At 44.3% G+C, this 23,367-nt stretch overlaps 1 protein-coding gene across 11 annotated transcripts in view; it reads right to left on the bottom strand.

The window, feature by feature from the left end:
- LOC1273081 (octopamine receptor beta-2R) overlaps window positions 1-23,367 on the bottom strand; it is a 138,827-nt gene that overhangs the window by 75,921 nt on the left and 39,539 nt on the right. For 6 of the 11 annotated variants that reach the window (XM_061642050.1, XM_061642056.1, XM_061642052.1 and 3 more), the window contains exons 1-2: window positions 14,231-14,431; window positions 12,651-13,384 (exon numbers count right to left, since the gene is read on the bottom strand). The exons of 1 other annotated variant lie outside the window; for it this stretch is intronic. The gene's annotated coding sequence lies outside the window, so the exon portion shown is untranslated. 4 more of the 11 variants (XM_061642051.1, XM_061642060.1, XM_061642053.1 and 1 more) reach the window with 3 other exon arrangements.

The following is a 23,367-nucleotide window of genomic DNA, read 5'->3' as shown; positions in this document are numbered from 1 at the left end:
ATGGCACCAATTATTAATTTCCTAGGCATCAATTATTTGTTTCGTAGTTTAATAGTGACAGTCACGGATACTAGCATATTTTTGTCGTTGTCTTTATTTTTCACCACCTAAGAATTTAATTTCCTTTCCCTTGCAGCTCTCCGCAAAACCTCCCATGTAGTCCCCAATATCACCAAACGCTGAATGCCAGTCAATGGAAGCAAACGGAACGGTTTAACCAGGCCTTATCATTTACATCTCATTTCTTATCCTGGCACAAATCAGCATCACCTCAACATCCCCCAGTGTAGCCATCCAGACCAGAAGAAGGTGGCAGATTGGAAAGACCAAATGGCATAACAAAGACATCTCCAAACTTTCTCAATAAATGTCCGAGCATGTCTTCCCCACTGGACACCGAATCGTACGCAAGTGCTAGGAGAACTAACGAGCAAAGCCAGAGGTAAAACTTTTCTCATCATACCAATGCATCTTTTGAGGCAGCGACAAGAATTTGGCCACATTTGCTCTCTTACAACCGTCCCCTAGTGCTTTCTGTTTGCATTTTATTATAACCTTCACGCAAACGTTGCGTTCGAGAGCAGTAAACATGCTCCCAACCTTTAATCTGCACACAAAAAACACCAACACTGCCCTCGCCAACAAGCGGGAACTTAAGCGTTGACGCATTTGACCATGACTCTGATTATTGTAGTGGGAAATATGCTGTCCACACCACGCAGCAGCATTGTCAACAGCAGCAGTAGCAGCAGTAACAGCAGTGGTGGCTACAGAGCGCTGTAATTGTATGAGTGTCACTCAACGTGAGCATAACTTCCCGGACATCGGATCTACAATACGCTCATGTCCTTCGCTGGACGTGAAATAGTTTGCTCGGTCTACATGGACACTTTCATTCACTGGTGGGTAGAATTGGAAAATGATTGCACTATCCTAGAATAGTTACACGCAGGAGGTTGTTACAGTGAGAGGCACAATTTTGGTAACAAGCATAATTTTTGAACGAATATTTAAACTCTTTATTTATTTATTCTTCGGAGCAGTTTCAACTCTCCTTTTTATCATCCATCGGAGGCTAGAACAAATTAAAATACAATATCTCTTAGCACACAAGTACTGCTGCTAGTTTCTAACTCATTGAGTTTTAACATGTTCCACCCAATTTCAAAATCCTGACCAACTGAACTGTTCACATCTGAATTGAGCCATGTAATTTCCAGATACAATCTTGCGACATTCCGGGACCAGACTTTTCAACAACTTTAACATTGCTTTGCAAAGTAATGAACGCAGTAAATGAGAAGCCAAGACCTGCAAGCAGCCACTGTGAGCCAAGACCTACAATGAAAGCAAACGAGCTTTTTCCAACTATTGCCCAGACATGCTCAAAATATTTCAACCATCCTTTCCACGGTGGAAAGCGACCGAAACGAACCGCTCGCAGTATTTCTCGGGCCACCCGTTTCCATGTTGCTGTGTGCGCACTGAACCTACCCTAAGCTGGTGGACGACCTAGCAACGGTGGCGGAATAAATGTCAGCAAAATTTACAGCCAGCTCCTCCATTTTAGCACACGCGGTGAATCTCGTCCCGTTGCTGAGTTCGGGCGTGCGGTCGTTATCTTTCGATGCCCAGTGGCATATTTCAACATTTCAACTCCGAATGGAGAACGGTGAAGGAATGCCGCTGATATTACGCTACGGCTGCTGCTACTGCTTCCATTACCAGCTAGGTCAATGCTCACATCAGGCCAGCGGTCAGGAAGAGGTTGTCAGCAACCGAAGCGAAGGATATCCTTTTCCAGCCCGGTTGGGAACCCATCGCACCCGTGCCGGGAGATGAAAATTTTGCTTTCCTTTTCAAGCAGCAAATAAGAGGAAAAAAGTGCTCCACCAGTTTCGATGTATTTGCAGGTGTGCTAATACAGGGTTTACCTAGCCAATCGGGCGTCGTCAAAACGTTATCGGTCGCCGTAAATACTTTTTCGGGCGACGTAAACCCTCAATTGGGCACTGTCATTTCTATTCGGGCCTTGTGAAGTATGAATCGGGCAAAGTACAGAATGAATTGGGCCTACTTTATATTTTGTTGCTTTCTAGCTGTAAAATAATACTTTTTTGCGAGTATCAGTTAAACGATATGTAAGAAAATTCACTATTTTTAAGTTTAATTACATAAAAAAATATTCAAAATCCTTTTTTAAATTTTTAATTCAACCCCGTACAATGCAATTTGGTTTTATATATATTTTTTAATACAATATATTTGGTGATTTAATTAGGTAAACATTTTAAAATAACACATAATAAGTTAAACAACATGCAAAATACGTATTTTTAAACTGCTTCATGGATCAAACACACCGGAGCGACCGATTTGACACCTTCAAGAGTAGGACGCTTTCATTCTGTACTATGCCCGATTCATACTTCACAAGGCTCGAATAGAAATGACAGTGCCCAATTGAGGGTTTATGTTGCCCGAAAAAGTATTTACGGCGACCGATAACGCTTTGACGATGCCGGATTGGCTAGGTAAACCCTGTAATGCTCCCACTCCTTCAACTCCCCTTTTTTCTCTCTTTCTCTTTCTCTAACTCTCTCTCTCTCACACACACACACACACAAACACTCTAATATTTCTTACGCAGGTTTATTTGTCTCGTCCTTAAATGCGCATTTCAAGCGCGAAAGGTAGTGCGCTGAAGTGTTGGTTTTGCGCTGCGAGCTAAAATAGAAGCGGAAACTTTCCAGCTCACGGTCTGGAAAAGCTTCTTACTTAATTTGATCACATTTTCGAGCGAGTGCGGCCCTCTCTATTCTGCTATGACCGGTGCGGTCTTCGTTTCATTATTTCACATTTTGCTAACCGAGCCGGCCAGTGCAGTGGAATGTGAACATTTCTAATCGTCTGCTGGTGGCAGGCTACGGACGTAGAGTGCTTTTTCCGGTGCTGAGAGTAGATTGCGAATTTGGTTTGTATTTTTATTTCTTTTTTTTTTTTTTTGCTGAACATCGCTTGTAGGAAATTACCCTTTAATTAGTTCACACCGTTTGATTTTCTTAAAGAAAAAAAAAACAGATAAAAAACAGATGCATATTCAACACTCCAGTTTGCTCACGAAAGGCCTAACATAAAAAGGCATTTAGAAGTAAAATGTTTTTGTTCTATGTCTGCTGTGGAAATTGCTTTTTATTATTGTGTTTTTCATAAAATTACTATCAAAACAGAGACCATTTCATTAACTACTTTAAAATGCGAACTATTATGTTTAAGTAAAATAATAAAATCTTCCTGCATCGCTGTTTGTGGCCGTAAATCAATTCCACAAGCCCCCAAACTGAAATATACACAAAGGACGCCACTTTCATTAAATTACCACCGCTATGATTAACGCACAATGCAGCTCTTTTACTGCATTACCCAATTCCGTTGTGCCGTGCGATTTTTAATGGTCCCTACGCTCTTTTTTCCCTCTCCCGGGCGGCGAATTGTTTCAAAAGTTTGTTTACAGTAATGCAGTTGCAGAGACCGTGCCGCAGCTTCCGATGGGAGTGTGTAGGTTTTGTTTGTCGCGAGCTCATGTGTGTGTGTGTGGTTTTGTTTTACGCGCTTTAATGTGCACACAAACAAGACCAATTATTGCACCCCTGTGTAGGCACAGGTAGGAACGCTTAGTAGTGTGTATCGTCACACCCAACCCAAAAACCTCGCCTTTTCATTGTTCCGATGCGATTGTCGGGTAATTTTAATTTATGGCGTAGCGCGTGTAAACGGCCCCACTTTTATTATTTGCAGTTTGAACTCGTGCAGTTGCTAGGGGTTTTTATTCTTTTTATTTTTCACCGACAAAGAGCAATTAAAGTCAAACAAAGTGATGCATTATTAAATATTATTGCTCAGTGTTTTTAGTATTACTTGCGAGCTTGACAAGAGTTCCTCGAAATACGACTGACCTATTATATCTCTGGAAACTACACGGTAAGTTGTTTTGTTACATCGCTCAAAGCATCCCTTTTTCAGCACATTCAGCAACGGGTCGAGAAAGGGCAAAACCATCGGCAAACCAACATTTTGACAGTAATCAAGCGCATCAACAAACCTTGCTCCGATGACCCTCTTCTTCCGCCGCCACTCGTAACTGTGCCGTATGCAAATTCGTGGCCTTCAAATACCCTTTCCCCCTCTTCGCTGTAAACACGCCTGCCACGGTCCGCGCTGCAAGCACACCGCTACAGATACATTTATTTATTCGAATTTATTATCAAATTATCGCACACTTTTGCTGATGGAATTTATTGAATTAAGGCGAATCATAATGGCTCAACGACACTGGGCACCCAGTCGTCCCATACACTACCATCCCAAAGGGAGAGGCTGGGCACTTTGCTGCCAGCACGATGTGCATGTGTTTGTGTAGCGTACACGACGACGACCATTTCCACAAAGTGACGCTGGTCCCGGGCGGCAATTCCCGAGCGATGGTCGGCTCGAAGGGCTCAGCGAACGCGAGGAGTAAAGAAACACTGCTGCCTTTTTTCGTTTACGCAAGCAGTGCCCCAAAATCGAGGTGGGAACACTGATTTTTTACCGCCCCTTCCATTCGTACCCACTTCCCCCTCCTCCCGCCGACTGAGCGAACAGCACTCCGGTACACCTCTGGACTTCGAAGTCGCGCCGTCGGTTGGTTGAAAGAATGTTCAATTTAAAATTTATGAAATCCCCATTGCCAGAGCATCCTTTATAGAGGACGAAGCTCTTTTTTGTAGGGATCTTTTTTTCTCAAGAAAAAAAACGCAAACCCACAGAGCTGGGATGCATTTGAGTGGGGGGAAGCAAAAGGTAACGGGGGTGGTTTGTATACCAGGAGGAGCAATTTACGAAAACGGTGAATCGCTGCCATCAGCGTTTAAGCTCAATTGTACGACGGCGTACGTGTCGGAAGTGACTTCCCCAAGGGCGCGCGGGCGGCTCAAGAAGCCGCGATCGCCAAACAAAACGGACAAACGAACCGGAAAGAGTGCACGGAAAAGGGCGGGACAACAAAAAAACACTGAATGTTTGATAAGTTTAATGATACATTTCACATCCATAATGTGCTGTCAGAAAACGTGCGCCCGACAGCGAAATGGACTTTGCGCGAAAATCCGCGCACCCCGGCTGGAGCGCCCATGATAACGCCCGTCAATTGTCAGGCTCAAAGCTGGCTCAAATCCGTTCGATAAAACCATCGCACTGTAGCCTCCGCGCCCGTTAGCCTCGCTCCGGTTCGCGCTTACGCGGGTTACGTCCTTCGGGTTCGGTTTGAGTGCCAACGGACACCAGGAACGTGATTATGAATCTAAATGACTTTTCGCATAGCCAAATCGACGGTATGGTAATGGGGCTCCGGTAACAAAGTGACAATAATTTCGTGTCCAAAAAGAAAAGTTCGATTGGTTCGATGATAAATTGCCCCAGCATGACGAGTGTCCTACGCTTCCAACTTGGGCACCAGACGTGATGTTGAGCGCGTTTGAAAATGGTTTAATAAATCGACAAAAAGAAAGAAAGTTACTGCGAAATTCGACATGTTAAATGTTAAAATGGCGCTTGTTAAAAGTTAGCAACTTGAATTCTGTTTTGGCCCCACATAACCACAAGCAACCCACCCAGCACACCCTTAGATATATTGCCAATAAGGTTTCCGTATGTTGTCTGCACAATTTTTCCATACGATTTATTTTCTCATACCAATAAAAACGCCTACTCATGATCTTCTCCTTCAAGCTACCCATCCGGCCGGATAAGCTCATCCGTAACTCGTTTCGTTTACTGACATGAGATGAGCTCGATTTATAAATGGGAAGTTTGCGTTGGGCGCAAGCAACCATGAAGCACAAATGATGGAAAGAAAAATACACCCTATATTCCCAGAAAATAAGACAGCCCATTCCCTCCCAATTCATTCCAATCAATCGAATATGCTAATGTGCTTCCTTAGATGTGGGCCCCCGCCTATCAGAGTTCGGGTATCCGCCCGAGAGCTGACTCTTTTTTTTTTTCATCACCAAAATACCTTCCCCTTTCGCAAATGTAAATCATTCAGCAGCATTTAACCGTTGACGAAAGTCATTTTTCTTGCCCCTGAAAACTGAATGAAGTAATCAAGCCAAGAGGATCAAACGTCGAACGGATGAATGGTTGGCGCTGGCATCATCCACCTTTCTCGTTTGTCGCGAACCTTCATCATGTGAAATTCTCGTCCTTGTTTCTCCAATCGCAACTAGGCAGCCCTTTCCCTTACCTGCCCCACGAACCCGACAAAGAGTCGAATTGAATGTTTGACTTCACACTAAGGAGGAACGTGCCAAAAGCATTCTTTTGCAGGCATGACTTTTTGTCCCCGACCACCTTCTCTCCCTGACTTTCATTCTTTTCGTCGTTCGGTGGTGCCAAGCAAGTGTCCGGGCCGCTGTCACGGAGGTAATGGATTGAAAATTAATTTCAACAATAGGCTACATTCCTCCTGCACCTTCGAAACGGGTATCCCCATTCGTTCGAGTACGTTCGATGAGACATTCCCGGAGCGACGATATTGTATGTATCGATCGGTGCCGAATGTCGAACGGGGTGTTTAATGAATGCAAATTCTTATACAACGAAACGAGGAACAGATTCGTTCGAGAAAAACGGATCGTAATGTATTCAGGCGCCTGGCTGAATGAACTTAATCAGTTTCGCTTACAGTGGGATTCATCAATCAGTGGTTTAAATTCAGATTGTTATATTTAAATGAACATAAATAAAAATTCAAACAAATCAACAACCACTACTGTAACAAGACATAGAGAAACAAGGTCGTGAGAGAGCATTGTTTAGTTATCTAGGCAAACGTTTTTATTTTTTCTACCACGATTGAGCAAAACAACGCTTGGAAAACTAAATACGAGAATGTGACGATAGCAGCTTCCGAAATGCACTCATCATTTGTGTAGTCGAAGCACACGCCACCGTATGATACAAATTATGGCTCTAGTTTAAAAAAAAAACACCATTCCGAAAATACCAAAACCTGGTCGATTGCTACCAACCGAAGCGGTATTCCATTTTTCGACTCCGTGACCTCGAAAAACTTCTGCACAAGCTGCGACAGTCCTGTGCTGTTGGTGGATAAAAATAGTCGGCCCGCATCGATCGTCTCCGTTGCTGCTGTGTGCAGTGCTGCAGCGTGCCTAGCGAGCAGCCTACATAGAACCTGGCAGAGGTCGGTCGGCTGATATCAGGCACCGGAGGAGAGTGGAGCGAATGTATGCTGGTTTTATGTACACTTGAGAGATTAAATAAAAACATCCGTTTTCAACCGATCTCTGACCTGGATATTATAGCAAGAGGCCGTGTGCCATGTTTATACCAGGACATTCGAGCTAGGGATTAGGGGGGAAAACACACACCGCTACCAGTGGTTCCGGTGCAATCCAGCTTTGTGTACGGTTCATTTTGAACGCCACCGAAGCTGTGAATCGATTTGTACCAACATTTGTTTTGGCAGCGAGCCAGAAACAGTGGTTTGGAAACTCTTTACCGTTCTCCGAGCGATCATTTATTTACATCCGGATTGATTCTCCCACTTGCTCACGGGTAAACAAAAAGGGTCTCAGACTCCGGCTTCGTTACAACGTAATCAGGTGTACGGGTGTTGCCTAATGTGTCTATTCTCTCTATAATTTACACCTTGATGGTTTCACTGATCCTAAGCCTGGGACGAACACTCACTATATCCCCGATGGTAAGTGTTGAACCGCAAAATAGTGTCCAGGGACCGAAAATGTCGGTGTGTCTTCGACAGATCGCTCGTAACTAATTAGTCGTAAACCAATTAAAACTAATTAGTACAGCACCCCAGCTAGCACAGGGCAGTCACGTTCATGATTCGCTCGCCTGCCCCCTTGCTCCCATCAAGATGTAACCCTTTCTATCCACACTGCTAGGTTTCCATGGTCGTTTTTTATTAGTCACTCACTCAGAACATCAACCTGTCAAACGATTCCATCTATACGTTCATCGGGTCTTACTGTTTCACTTCAGCTTCTGGATCTGCGCGATGAGAACGGCGGCCACGTCGGGTGAGGATGGCCAAACTTAACCCATTTTTGGAACCACCGTCAGCTGGTTGGAAATGAGATTTTTAACTCACGCCGGGACATCCCGTGCAAGGGTTTCGTCCCACCATTCTGTGCCGAGCGGATCTAGGGATTCTAGAAACGCTTTCTAGATCACTTGCCCAGCGTTTCTTGGGTGAGTCTACGTCTTTGAGCTTGTGCAAGAAGGCGAAACCCTTTCATCGACCATCTGGGTACGACGATAGCAAACAACTACGTCGACAACGGTGATTAGCACCGGGATCCAAGCCACTTATCCCACGCGTCCCACACGGTGCACCTCGGCAATGGCTAACGCTTCTTTGTTAAGCACAAAGCTTTGCCCGGGATGACTTTAACGGCCCAAGTGTACGACGCGGCTGCAACCCGGCCGCCAGCGAAAGACCGGGAGCCGGGACCGACTGAAATTACCCGGTCCTCGCTGCCTCGCAATAGCCGAGAGCATTTTCTTGGTTTCCCATTATTAATTGCTTTAATCATGATGCCGAGCTTTCCGATGGGTAGCGTGTATCATGCTCTGCCTTCTTATACCTTTAAGCTTCGACGGTCCAGAATAAATTCTTTTTTGCTGTTGTTGTTTTGTTCCGTATTCGTGCTAATTTCAGAGTCTCCCAAGCGAGATGCTGACATTTCTCATTCTAGGGCGTTACAGCCTGAGCTTAAGAGTCTCCATCCCACCAGCAACTGTGGCTTCATTTCCGTCCGGTGTAATACATTCTCCACCAACACCAGCGCAATGTTCGGTCTAATAGGGGTTTCCTCTAGTGGGAGTACGATAAAATATTGATACTCCGAAGGGATCCCAGGGAGCCAAGCATATTAAATTCTTAAGTAATACCACACCGATGACACCGGTGTGCTCTTATCGTCGACCTGCTTGTTGTCAGGCGCATACACACACACACACACACACACCCACATACCTTTTCACCCAAGACAGCCTTTTTTATATCTCCTGCACAAAGTACCCCACACCAGGTGGTAAAGCTGATGAGGCCTCTTTCATCACCAGCTGGCAAGAACACGGAAGCTTCCTTCGATGTTCCATCTCATCGGGGAAATAGAGAGACAGGGCGAATGCTTTAGTGAACTACTTTCACCACACGTTGTATCAAATATTTTACTGTCAGTTTAACACTTGAGCCATATCTCGGTCTGGGGTTTCACTCATTGGCACCAGTTCAAATGCACACAGACTGCGTCTCGATGGCGTAAAGCCATCATCAAGGATTATCCGGTACTAGCAGACCGGAAAATTAGAAATGATCGGGTGCCAGTAACCGACCACGGCTTCCAATCATAGGATCGGTACGAGAGGGAGAAAAAAGACATAAAAAACGGTCAGACATAAGAAACGATGGTAGAAAATATCTCCCCAGCAGCGATTGCAAAAGAACAAATCTTTTCTCGCCGATATTGAACCCAACCGACGAGAGGCTCGATCGGTATCGATGAAGCTTCCTCTTCTCGCACGTGCACATGTACGCCGTATGAAGCGTACCTTCTTTCAGCTCTTTGACTGGGTATAGTTTAGGTTTTCTTGTTACTTTTCCCTATTACGAGCAACATGATCATCAACATTTTCTTCTTTCCTTGTCGTGCTCGAATACATGAATCGGCGTAATTTGAATAAACGGAAAATCTGTTTTCGCCCACAATTGAATTGAGCGACTGCCAAATCCACCCTACCACAATGTGTTTTTGCAAGACTCGCTTACGATGGCTTACTTGCCGCTGTGCCTTTCTATGTATCTTTCTGAACGTATTTATACCTGCATAGAAGCACATATAACTAAGCCGGCCGGAAAAAAAACGGTGACTGTGTGAGACATGGTGGAAGAATTACGACTTCTCGCATAACCTACTACGTTCGACCACATCGTGAAAAAACGAAACGGTAAGACCGACCAGAAGCGTTCATTTTCCTAGGCGTTTCGTTTCCCACTAGGCGTACATTTCGGCCGTTAAGAGTATGCTGTGGCTCGTTCATCACACCCCAGCCAACGAGTCAGAATGGGATGAGATAGTAGTAAGAAAAAAACGCCTTCGTGTCTTGGTGAATGATCAAATAGAAATTGTGTCAAGTCTTCGCCCATTTCCCATAGCGATGGATGGCCCACGCTCGGCCAGTGCAGCTCGTCAACGACCATTCTGGGCCGGAGGAAATTATTTTACCCACCTTTCGTCGTACAACAAGCCGAAAGATTCGTAAAATCAACATAATGCTGTGGGTATACCGTGCGTCCTTTCCCATCCTCTAGAGCAACACATCGTCACTATGGCTACCAGGCGTCAGTCTAACTGTCACCAATGGTAAGCAAGAGTGAGGAAAAGTCATTATTGTTGTGTCAATATTAGCTGTGCTTTAACTAATTTGTTTCCTTGCGTTTCGCACTGGCTCGCTCGATCGAAGGTACGCAGAGGACTCTAGGACTAAAAACGTATATTCGCCCGCCAGAATGATGGCAATACCTTTTACGGTACAGCCCATCGATCATGCTACATCATTGTTTTGGCATTACGCTGAGCCCACTGGGCCGTCGGATTTGTGGCTTTTTATGATGCGTTTTGAATGCGGACTGAAATCAAATATAAATTACTGGCCACGGAAGGCGACACCGACTAGAATAACAACAGCGGATTGGCGCGGGCATAGAGCATCTAACTCAACTTATTTGGAAATCATTTAGTGTGGTAAGAAAATTTTATATTTAAAAAATACCACCGGTTTTGCCATAAGCTCATTTTAAAAACAGCAATCCTCTCTATGCACATTTCCAACCAACATATACGTCTACGATTGTCATTACAAATCAAACTGAGTTCCTCAAACATGCTTCAAAAAGCTTGTAATAAACATACCTGTTTACAACACTAGCTCTTCTCGGAAGCATTTAATACATTTTGTATCTATCCTTTGCACAAAGCTACGGCATAAAAACAACCCTCTTCCTGTTTAAGGACACTCTGACATTCTTCACACAGTTCCAGTTAGCGCCAGCAAGTCTACTCTGTCGCGTTCCGTCGAAATAATAACTCCATAGTACCTTTTTTAGGGCAAACAATAAAGGCGCTGAATGGTTAAACAATCCGGAACTTCGCCAGGATAAATACGCTTGGATGGAAAATTCAACAAACCGTCATGCATTCCTTGAAAAAGCTATTTTGGAAGAAACCCTCACTCAAATTCCGTGAAAGTCCTTTGGATGCGCTTGGTTACAGCAGTAAAAAAGAGTAAACAATCAGGCATTCGGTCAGGTAGCGACAGCAATAAGAAGAACATTTGCCATCTATTTATTTGCTTCTTGAGAAAAAAACTGTTAACCTTATATGTGTTAATTGCATTGCATCACTAACAATTCATTCATGGAAGATCATGGATTACATGAAATAAATAGTCATTAAACGTCATTAAGCAAAGAGCACAGACAACCAAGCCTATGAGATTGTTTAACCTATCCGATTTTTAGGACAACCGTTTTTAGGACAATACGTGTATGGGGATTTGGTACATTAAATTTTCGTTAGATTTGAAGAAATTCCAAATGTTCTCTATTTTTGAGATGCCTTCAAGTTATGCTTTAAATAAGACGTACTATCATCAACTCTAGAATGGCTAGATTGACCATCAGGAACATCTTTTACTCCATAGAACACATGTAAAAACTAGTATAATGCCCACAATCTGGTGCACATACAACGTTCAACAGGTTTGATGCCCGGACAGTGTGATGTAAAATCCATTCAATTTCATTCGTTAGTCATATCCAACCATCGTACCGTAACACTTGTTGGATTCTCATGGGCATTCGAAATCGCCAGACATTGATTCTCGCGCAAGTCCCGTTCCCAGGGCGCATTCGAAGAATGCATCATTAATTTTAATGCGGCACGCTCGTTTGCTCCTCACTTTTCGACAGCTGCGTTGCCAGTTTTCGTAGCGATGTCGACCAAACGAACGACTCAATCCCAGCGTGATGCAAGTGGTGCAGATGACACCTCCGTTGCCACTCGCATATGGACATCTGTGTTTCATTATGTATTCAAATCATGTTAGGTGGGCCGTAAAAAAACTCGAAATAGCGGTGCTATTTAGAAACGATCGGTCAGTGAAATGATTTTTTGAAAAACAATTTACTTCCCAGTAACCCAAGGCAATTCGACAATATGTTTGCTTTTCAAAGGCACTTATGTTCACGGACGTGGGATGGGTTCAAGCAAAAACCCCTACACTACCGGGACGATTGTGCTGTGAAGGAAAATAGGTCAAAGAGAGAAAGAAAAAAATAATGATAAAAAGCCAACCTTGAACGCGCCTGTAACTCAGACCCAACGTCTATCGACATAGAACTGCTGCCCTGGGAACTGTTTCAATCATCCCGAATGCCGAGGCCCATTAATGCTAAAAGATAATGGTCATAGATAATGCTCTTATGCCGAGGACGTGCGTACGCGTCGCTAAAGATCACGAAAACAAAAACACAGACGACACTGAAATGAGATACTAACGGTTTCGGTTTGAAGTTTTCCCCTGCACGTTGGGTTTGAAGCTATGCTGGGCAGCAGTCGATGAAACACTGCGCTACAATTGCTCTCGCTGTCTTCTCTAGCGTGTTCCCTTTCGCGCACTCTCTCTCCCTCCTTCACTACACGTTATTGCAAACAACCCATCCGTCCGTCCGAGCGCTCGTCCGAAATATGGATGTTGCGTTTTTGTGTTGGTTTATTTTTTATTCACTCCACCGAAAATAACTAATGCCGCACACGCTCCAAAAATGCCAATTTACCATTCCTTCCCGACGTGGGGCAACCAGCAAAACTAAAAAGCACACCACGTACCGGCACCCCAGCACCCCCGAACACTTACTCATAAATATACACACTCGCGAACCTGGCGCGCACGACACAAATACAATCGATCACCGTGAGGCAGGTTTTTGTGCTAACAATGACCGACAACTTGCCGGAAAAAATGGCACTGAGTCGCGCTGACTACCACCGTGAAACACAATCTAGCTCGCTTGTTTCGCAAACATTGCCTTTCACCACTTTTTACCACATTTCACTACACTGCAGAGGTGCTGCTGCTACTGCTTTCGGTTGCTTCTGCTTGGTATCTTTTCCTGCGGCTGTTGTCTACTACTGGGACGTCTGAAGGACCGTGGCGTCGTGACGGCCAAACGGATGACATTTTCCGGCCGTTTCGGTACACTTTCACGCGTTATTTTTATTCACATTTTTTTCTGGTTGAAGAAGAAAACAAAAATATACCTGAAAACCTTCGAACAACGCATACACACTCACGCACACACTGTATCTATCGTTAGTGGACATTACCATCTGTTAAGCAAAAACAAAAACTTCCCAACAAAAACACTTCAACGCTCCAATTTGCAGACGAGTAATTGCACGAAGCTTTGCACCAATGCAAACAAAAATTCTTCAAGTGGAATAAAACATTACCAAAATTGGTTGGTGAGCCTCTCACCAGCCCAGCTTGAAACAAACAAAAAAAAACCGTCATGAAATGTTTGCCCTTGTGACCTCCTGGCACTCAACGTACGCAAGCAGAAGAAAAACTCACAAAAATCATCATCAAAACTGCACCTTGGCACCAAGACAAAATTCATGTCAGCCAACCTTCCATAAAGAACATTTTTCCCAACCCTAAGCAACCTAAGAGGTCGCTCCTCCTAATGCAGCTACAATACGTTAACCCTTTTTATTACACTTCCACCTACGACTGCATTTAGGGCGTTTGGGGCGCCATTGCAGAACCCAACGCCCCATATCAGCATCATCAACCTCTGATAGCTGTGTCCTTTGAGATCTCACACTGATTATCTTCCTTCACTGGCCCTGTACCACCACGAGGCACGAGCGTGCAGTAGGGCTTGCCTTGCTTTCACGAGAAATTGAGTTTAATGTCGGAACATTTGGCGCGTTTACAGCTCTGCACAGATTCTTCACGTGGACAAGGCTCACGCCTCCTGCCGCTCATCATCGTATGACATTTGGCGCACCGTACTGGCAATGTGTTTTGCCACTTTGCACAAAACTTGAACACCTTCTAAGGCACCAAAACTCACACAGGACTCACTCGCAGCACAGTGACAGGATGGTGAGATCGGCAACACTGGCAGCACTGGTCGGTGGAGTTTTGGTAGTGCAGAAAACCTTCCACCACTGATAACTGACAGGAAGGCGATAATGAACCACACACACACGCAGTTGCTACGAGAGCTACGAAAAAACCCGTCCACGATCGGCGCGTCAATCGGCGAGACTGAGAGTACTCACACTGTTTGGTGCTTCTGCCATCAACGAATGGAGGAAAAATAGGCAATGAGTGGGTAAAAGGGTCGGGTGGGTAAAATAGTGATAGTGAGCAACGGTACACCGAAACCGACCACGACCTAGGCACGAGACGACGCTGCGTCGATTGCAAACGAACCCCAGCAGACAAGAATGGGGAGATATTCTCGTTCAATCGGAATGGCACTCACTCTCCCACTAAACACTCGATCCGTTTTGCACTCAGCACGAACAGCTGAGCTCGGTGGGGGGTTGTTGTGCTCGAATTGCTCGCTCAGCACGAACTGCTCGAATAATGCTCCACGGTATGCACTAGACCTAAACAGAGATTATAACGCTGCGTACAGACAGTTGCTTTAAGTCGTGAGAGAGTGAGAGCGTCGCTTCCCACCATCGTGGCAAAAAAGTCCCATGAACAGCACAGGCATTCCTAACACTGAGAAAATGCGCGCTCGCACACTGAGTGCTTCTGTGCTAGAATTCAGTTCCCCTTCACCGAGCAAACGCTGAGTGTTCTGCAGCTTCGTACACGAAGCTGTCACTTACACTGTACCCTTCTTCTACGTTCTCTTTTAGTACGCCCCCCACAGCCCAACTGTGTATCGCGTGAGCCACCAACCGCCTCCTTCGGGCTTGAAGGGTTTCTTTCAACGAGGACCGGGATTTTCTTTCCACCAGGGTTTGAGCAAAGCCCGGGATTCGGGAATTGGCTAGAGAGTCGAAGCGCGCATAGTTGACTCGTATCACCAGTTTCCCCACACATCGACGCGAGCGTTGCTGCAAATGTCCTCAAATTAAAAGCTCGAAAGCGCCGGAGCAACATCCTGATCCGTTTTCCGACGGTTGTGCTGCATTTGATTAGCGGTTAGGGGGGCGGTACGCTAAACTGTTTAAAGATTATTTTATAGGCCAAACATCTCTGGAAAGCATACATGTTTAATGTGAAAACACATTGAATATAAACACATTGTTGCATACGATAGGGGACTTATTATTTTCCGTAATCATCATTATCCTTAATATCAGCAACCATTCCATGCCACCACGGTTACACTATACGCACGAAACCATCAACACTCAGTGGCAGTGACTCCGGTAACGCGTTTAGCGCGTATGCTTTTGAGAGTCAATAAAATGTACCAAACTCCTGCGCTCAGAAGTGTATCGAAAACAATCAAGCAATAATTGGGTTACTTCCGTTCGCTCTGCAAAACCGTACAACACCACGAACGTGCGTGTGTGTGTGTGTCTGGCGGCGGGCGGTAAGTGTTCATTAGCAGTACGCTGCCAGTAAGGATATTCGATTGTTCGATACACATACACGTCATGTCACGTACTGCCGGGTGCACCGTTTGCCTAGCGCCACCCGGTCAACCCTCCGTGTTCTACTACTGCTGCTAATGAGTCTTCTTACTCCAGTATGCGGGAGGAGGATAAGCAGCGCGCACCACATCTCGACACGGTTGTATACTGCCGCGGCTACCATCACTCACCCCAAAACATGTGCTAATTCGGTTTCTTGTCAGCACGTTAGTGTTTGGTGAAACGGTGGCATGGTGTGCACGGGCGAACCACTTGCAAGCTGTCCCGTGCCGTTTCGCTAACTCTTTCGACGCACAGCACGGGGTTCGGCTAAATGGTAGAGAACACAATTTTATCCCACCCAACTTTGCCCGGGAATCAATTTAAGAAACACTTCTCCCGCAAAAATCAACCCCGGTCGTTGTGAGCATCAATTACATCCTTTTTCCATTCTTGGGAAACTCTTACAGTACCCACCGTCACTAACATATGGTTTCTGGGAGACAAATACGCTAAACACTACTCTACATTTTAGATCTCATTCTCCTGCTACTAATGCAAGGCAACTATTCGAACAATGCTGCAGCAAGCTCATCTTGCATTGCACTACTCGCCGTATTAGATGGGACCCACATTTTAACTGTGGGTGCGAGAACTTTTTATCAGGCACTGTCCTAGCTTCCCGGGTGGTGTTGCCAGCAAAAGCAGCATGTCCCGAAAATTACCAACCAGCAAAACCGAAAACCCCGACCAAAGCACCAGCTGCGTTCGGAGAAAGTTAAATACTTCTAATTAATTACAATGCTCGCATCGTCGGTACATACACACTGCTTCTTCCAGCGACGAGTGCACCCGGTTTGCAAACCAAGCATGCCGCGCCACAGTGGACGGTCAAAGAAGTGTTCGGATCGGTCATGGATGTGTAGTCAGTTAGCCGCGGGGCAGGGAGCATTTGGTTTGGGGTTGTGTTAGAGGGAAATAACAGAAAAAAAAATCCTCACCAGAATAACCCGTACCGTACCACAGGGAAAGTTTGTTTGCATTCAGCATCACTCCCTATGGTGGAGAGATGGGGCGGCTAGCAGTAGTGGGCCACAAACTTGCACCACTCGACTGGAGGTTTTTGTGATAAAATTTTTACTACACTCTTATTTCATACACGCAGTAGCATCAACTAATGCCAACCGGCATTATGCGCGATGTGCTGGATCAACCCACTCGCTACTTGATCTCGGAACTCGATTGTAGGAAGGCATGGTGGTGGTGGAGGTTTGCATGCCTGGCATTTGTGTGTGTCTGTGTGTGTGGGTAGGGTGCATGTGTACGTTAAGTATTGCTTCAAAAATCTGCCACGGAAAACTCCGGGAAAAGGCATGAATAAAACACGTCCTGTACAAATGCAATCAAATCAAAGAAAGTGACACCGCGGCAGTCGTGTGCCACTGATGAATCACGGAACAACGAAGGGAACATGTCATAGATGATGGCTGTGGGTAACCACTTGTATAGCAACAGTAAAGAGGAGGAGAGAGGATCAGCGGCAATAACACACTCGTGCCGTCTTGTAAGGAAAAGAAGTTTCACATCTCGGGCTGCTGTCGGCTGCTGCTGTGTGTAGGTAAAATGGAACAAATATGAATCTTTAAGGAATGACAGAGAGATTATGGGTGTATATGAGAAAGCTAGAGAGAGATAATGATAGAAATAGAGAGAGAGAGAGAGAGAGAAAGAGAGGCGAGATGAATAAAAATCATGATGTTGTTGGTAATTAAAATGCAGGGTTTCAATTTACGTGTGTCATAAGCTTTGCTCGGTGGGTAATTGAATCTTGAATTTTATTCAGAAGGGACGGCTTTGCCGTATTGCTCAGTTTACAACATATTTTAGTAAAATCCGTACTATCCACCATAAATATCCTTCATTTTTCATAATTCAATCTGTCATTTTCACTTTTTGCTTAACGAACAACCTACCCGCAATCATGTGTCGAGGGCAGGCTGCAGATGAACAAGACCACTAAGTATAATGTTTATGAGTCCTACTCTACACCGTTGATAGTTCCCCTGCGTCACCCAAGAAACTATCTTTCCGTTCTTTAACTTAACTTAAACTTAACCATTCCCATAGGCAACAGCTACAGAAAGGTAACATTTACATAGCTTGTTAAGTTAGGAAAGAAAGAATCTCTCCCTTTTCACATTCTCACGGTCGCAGACACACACTGCACACACACGAACATTAGCAATAGATCAGGTAAAACCCAGCTGGGCGAGAAGCTATTCGGAATGCGGCTGATGGGAAGAAAAAGGGTAGAGTATATCCAGTCTCTGCCAGCCAGCCATCCAGCAAGCCAGCCAGCCACTCAAGCAACCAGCACGCGTTAGTGGACGTCGATTTGTGCCGCACTGTAAGTAACGAACTGGCTTTCTCGCGAGGGTAACGGAGTGCAAACAAACGGGAAAAATCTCAAGGTCTCGTTGCGCTAACGCTAGAACGCTGTTAGGCTCACGTAATGGGACCGCCGAACCAAGTGTACAGAATCCCCACTGACATACACACACGTACTTATGCTATCATGCTAATACCATACAACGTACGGAAGGACATACGTGAACATTTTTTCTGCTTGCTTTCTCCTGTAATGATTCAACCAACCAGCATTAAAGAGCACCACCAGACGCTGGCATGGTTTTTTTCACATTTCCACACAATTCACTCTCACCGCGGTGGAAAAAAGTGGGAAGAAGGAGATAAGGTAGGTAGTTTTGCTTTTCTCTCGCCCTGCTTTCCTTTGTCCACGAATGCTGTCTACTCCTGCGGCAATGCTCTTAAGGCCGGGCTACATTGATCGTACTCCCAAGTGTAATTTCGATTTTCACTAGCGCATCTGGCGGCGACTGGTGGAAGCTTTTTTTGGTCGTCGAGGGAATGGTCGTGCCGGATCTCAAATTTAAGTTGTTTTTCCATCGTTTTTTGCCATGAAAATCGATGCAATGCTTATAGGACATGTGCATCTACCTTTTACAAAACTTTTCTTGTCCAAATTAGGTTAAAAACATGGAAAAACTACATATTTTCTAAAGTGGCTCCAAATTGTTTGGAAAAATGCTTCGGTCAGCCGCCGCCAGGTGCGCTAGTGAAAATTAAAATTACACCAGAGAGTACGATCAATGTAGCCCGGCCTTTAAAGACATGCACATAACGTCACCGGGTGGAAAAATAACGCCATACACTACCGCCACCGCTACCACTACTTTCCGCCCATCATTTTACCACCCTCCCCCTCTCCCTATGAAGTACTCTGCACTCTCGGTGCTTCAAGATGCTGCTAGATGATATCATCCGGAAAATTGGACTTTTCTCGCAGCCAGTCGACAGCCAGTCAACGCACCGCCTGGCCACTCCCATCAGCACATACAGCCGGGTGAAAGTATGAATTGAGGGAAAACAAAGTCGTTCAAAAAATAGATGACAGCACCACACTAGATGGCAACCCGATTGACTTGACAGGGCGGAAAACCGACGCAACGACCGTTTTTCGGACGACTTGGGCGTGCTTGCTCACACTGTAGAAGCGCGCTATAGTGTCACGATATGTGACGCACGATTTGGGCAACACTGTGCACTGCAGCATCGGTTTGTAGCTTATCAGCCATCAGCTGGCGCTCAGAATAAAGAGACCATAGCAGCCAGTTACAAAGCAATAGCTTCATGTGTAATGAAATAGTTGTCTGATTTATTTTATTAAATTGGAGTGTTTTCGTTATGATTGCATGCAAGTACACTAATTTAGGTATCGTTAAGTTCACTCATTGATGGACATGTTGAACCATGTCAAGAGTCGAATGTGCTATAGGCATTTCTATTAAAAAGTAGACTTTTTCGGCTGACTGTAGAAAACAAACAAAGTGAAAAAGAAAATTCCTTGGACATATTTTAAAAATTTATTATTTAAGCTTACTTGCAAAAATAAATCTACGACCTTGGGAGATACATTTCATCAGTTACCCGGAACTTTCGCCATGGCGGACGAGGATATGCGTGTAGGTATGTTTTTTAAGATCTACCTTCGATTTTTTCAATTCCTCAGTTTAGCCTCAGTTACGAGGAAATGCAGCTGAGGGTCGATGTTGGACCGGTTCGCGGACTAGGGTGTCATATCGAAATTCGCTTGAAATGATCGAATTGAGTTTTGGCGTCATTGCTTATCGCTGCGAAACCAGTGAATGTTTTCCATGTACTATATTTCCCTGTTTGTCCGGATACATCGACCTCCCGGCCAAGCGAACGCAGTGATGTAGCGATTGTTTTCTCGGTCTTCATTTTCAACTTCATTAGAAGCTTCTTATCGCTCAAGGTCGTTGTCCTTTCGAAATTGGGCTTTCTTTCGACGTTCTGACTGTTGTCTAATAGTGCCAAGATGTTGTCGATCCCGGAACAGGCTTACACAACGTCAATAAACTACCGAACGGAGTTCGTTATAGACGCTACAGTGTGTCGTTCTTAGATTTGCTTTACTTTTAAGGCCATCACGGTTAGAGTTCGACTGATAGAGGTGTAAAATGTTGTCCGCTGACTCATGGAATCTTCTTCTTCTTTTTGGCTCAACAACCGTTGTCGGTCAAGGCCTGCATGTACCCACTTGTGGGGTTAGCTTTCAGTGACTTCCAGCACGATAGTCAGTCCTACGTCTGGCGGCACGGTCTATTTGGGGATTGAACCCATGACGGGCATGCTGTTAAGTCGTGCAAGTTGACGACTGTACCATGAGGCCGGTTCATGGAATACTATTAATGAAAGTGCAATTAACATTTCGTTAGTGGAAGATAATCTCATAAAAAAGCGAAAATCTTTGTCTTTTTTTAATGCAAACGTCATGTCAAGCTATTTGGTGCATCAACTTTTGCTGACCAACACCTGTCCAAGCCACTAAAGGAGCTTGGTTATTAGATACTGATAGCAACAGGATAGTTATTCGTATAATTTATGCTTTTAGCACGAAATGCCCCAACAGCCGTAATTGATGTCCATCGTGTTCATCAGTGAGCCTAAATACTGTTTCTCAACCACACTTAGCCAATATGACCGTAATCAAAATGAAATCAATTAGAGACCCACTTCACTAATTAAGTTCCATTTAAAAACACCATCGACTGTACAAACCACTATTGACCCTCCATTTATGGTACCAGGGATATCAGTTCGTGTTTTTTTGTATATTGTTTTTTTTTTGCTGAGTTATTTACAACATTTTTATTATAGATGTTTCCTCCCCTCAAACCTGCCATCGCCTTCCGGTATGTTTCGGCAAGCGTCCCTATTAACGCATCTAATTTTCCACCAGAGATGAGCGGCAAATAATTGGTCACCGTTTTAACTGCCCCAGGTGTCAACACACCGTTTTCCTCCCTAGCGACCACTTTCATGTTTGCTGTGTGTCCTGCTTTAGTAGTATATCTTTATCTCTCTTTATCTCTCTCTCTCTTTCTTTCTCTCTCTCTCTCTTTGTATCTCTCTCTCTTTCTCTCTGCCTCTTCCTTTCCATACTGATATCATTATTCCTTGCCTTTATTTATTTTGCCTTTCCGGTTTATTTTTTATGCCGTCCGGTCCTTTTCACTGAATGAGCAGGCGCTACAGCATCCTCACTTGGCTGATAAACAATTTCGTCTCCACCAACTTGAGCGGGATGCGGCTCGTGCACGTGCAAATATTTTTTTCGACACTTTTTGATCTCGCTTCACACTTGTGCGAGGTTTAGTAATGAAGTCGTTTTGGATAAAAGCTCACCTTGTCTCCTGACGAGCAATTCTCCCTAGGAGGTCCATCGTTTTGCAAATTTAAAACCATGACAGAGTGTTGATGACGAGAACCGGCCTGACTGCCTTTGAATGGAACTCCAACGTAAAATGGTACGTATGAATGAGTAAATGTGTCGGTAGTTTTTTCCCTTACAGATATGCTTTGAAATAAAACAAGAACTCAACAATCCTATCCATTTCCGTATAGCAACCATTCGGATTACTACTTTTTCACATTCTGTATTTGGCAGTTACATACAGAGCATAGTGTTGCAATACTAACATGGTTTTCTGCCCTGTACAAACGCAATTCGATAATTCCATTGCAGCATACACTATGTGAAGGACGCTGCAAGGGTGAGTTCAAGTTTGCTGCATTGAATTGCACCCTAAATTGATGCACGATACAGTTTTTTCTCGGCTGCTCTTTTCCTTGCCGATCGTTTTCCAATTTGAATTTCGATTCCATTTCGGAAGCGAACCATTTTTTAACCCTCCCATTCATTGCCCACTTTCCAATGGATCCTTGATATCATGCCTCTCAGTGTAGGGAAATTAACAGACAAACAAAAAAAAGAGCCGACGTAGAGAGCTGCCTGTGTGATTTTGTTTCCGTTATACACCGTTATTTATTTTAAACCATCCGTCAACACACAACACTGTTACACGATAGAACACACAAGGTAGAAAGAGCGTTGGAAGCGATGCTTTGCATTTATTTATTTATTTATTTCCTCTTTTTATCCCACTCCACCGCACATTTTTGTTCAGCACCGCATCCTGCAGCAAGAAAAAGAACAATATAAGAATGCATCAAGTGCATCCTAGTTTGTTTTTTTTTTTTACCTCATCCATTGGAGAGCCACATTGTTTGTTCAACTGACGGCTCAATGGGCTCGATAGGTACTATCGATGGCAAAAGTCATTGATCGTGCACGCGATTCCGATACCAGTGCGGCCGCCGCTGGTAACAGCGACCGCGGCAGTGTTGTTCGTGTGCATCCGATTGAAATAACGAGAAGCTCTGTGGAACCATGGTATAAAAGATAAATTGACCATTATTTGGCTCGAATGGCTGACAGAAGGGCTTTTGCATTGGGTACTTTTCATTCGGGAAACGCATCAAATTAAGGTCACATCCGTGCCATGGCCAGCGTTCGCCTCTGCATCACCCGGTACTTCACGTCTGCACAGTATATGCCTACACTTCATTATTTAATGGCAATGGAACGAAATTAAATGTACGTTCCGTAAATATACACAAGTGCATTGCACTCTTCAGCAGATCTATACTTCACATTCAATTTTTACTACAATACTCTGATAATTAAAATCCGTTCAATGACATACGACTAACAGGGCGAACAAATGATTATATTAGCAGCATCATGAGTTTCTGTTACACGTCATAACAACGTTGGAAATCAAATGTAAAACGTAACTGAAGAGGCTTTGTATTGAGGTTACTATATTAATTCAAAACTTCTGATCTGCTAAGATTATCATAAAGATCCTATGTAGAAATACGTTATTTAAAAACAAATGCTTGGATCCTTCTGAATTTCGATTGTATAGTATAGTTTCTGACGTTGTTCATTGTTGTCATCCACCCACAACAACCAGTAGCTTATTAACGATAAACCAAACAACAAAAACAGGGATGTTTTTCCGACCAATTGCAAACCTTTATTACAGAGATTTGAATAATCATGATCCCACACATTTTCCATTCCTGTTACGAATTATTAATCATTGAAAGTCTGCTGTTAATAAATTTTTTAGATATAATTGAACATGTTTTAATAAAC

This window comes from Anopheles gambiae, chromosome 2, assembly GCF_943734735.2.
Source record: "Anopheles gambiae chromosome 2, idAnoGambNW_F1_1, whole genome shotgun sequence".
In the NCBI taxonomy this organism is placed as follows: Eukaryota; Metazoa; Arthropoda; class Insecta; order Diptera; family Culicidae; genus Anopheles; species Anopheles gambiae.
Note: the sequence above shows the minus strand (reverse complement) of the source record. Positions and strands in the feature narration are given on the sequence as shown.